The following is a 668-nucleotide window of genomic DNA, read 5'->3' as shown; positions in this document are numbered from 1 at the left end:
CTTTTAACCTCTAAGGGAAAATCATCTCTTATTATCTATTGTTGACAAAAGCATTAGGAATGATAAAAAAAAATCTCAATGGGACTTAGGCTACGTGGGAAAAATAGCTTTATCTTTCTTTCTTTTTGGATAGAAAAAATGAAAGACTTAAAGGTAAAAATTAACACCTGTATGTTGTTTCATGGTGACCGAGATCCTCACAGCAATGAGAAGAATAGTTTGTTTCCTCCTGGTTTGGGTTTTCATTCCCAGATCCATCTCTGATATCCCTCGAGGTAAGTCGTTATACAACCCAAGTCGATATAGGATTCAATTTCGATATTCCATCTGAGCAAAGGCTCTCTGGATTATCATTATTATCATTACTAGATAAGCTACATCCTTAGTTGGAAAAAACAGGATACTATAAGCCCAAGGGCTCCAACAGAGAAAATAGCTCTGTGATGAGAGGAAATAAGGAAACAGATAGAATAGTGTGCTTGGGTGTACCCTAATGCAAGAGAACTCTAACCCGAGACAGTAGATGGCCATGGTACAGAGGCTATAGCACTGCCCAAGAGAACAATGGTTTAATTTTGGAGTGGCCTTCTCCTAGAAGAGCTACTTACCATAGCTAAAGAGCCTTCTATAACCTTATCAAGTGGAATGTAGCTACTAAACAATTACTT

The 668-nt window shown here is 37.7% G+C and overlaps 1 pseudogene; it reads left to right on the top strand.

Annotated features, from left to right (window-relative positions):
- The first annotated feature begins 205 nt into the window (after window positions 1–205).
- LOC137659060 (endochitinase-like) overlaps window positions 206–668 on the top strand; it is a 7,240-nt pseudogene continuing 6,777 nt past the window's right edge.

The sequence above is a fragment of the Palaemon carinicauda genome, chromosome 19, assembly GCF_036898095.1.
Source record: "Palaemon carinicauda isolate YSFRI2023 chromosome 19, ASM3689809v2, whole genome shotgun sequence".
In the NCBI taxonomy this organism is placed as follows: domain Eukaryota; kingdom Metazoa; phylum Arthropoda; class Malacostraca; order Decapoda; family Palaemonidae; genus Palaemon; species Palaemon carinicauda.
This window is presented reverse-complemented; position numbering and strand designations above follow the sequence as displayed.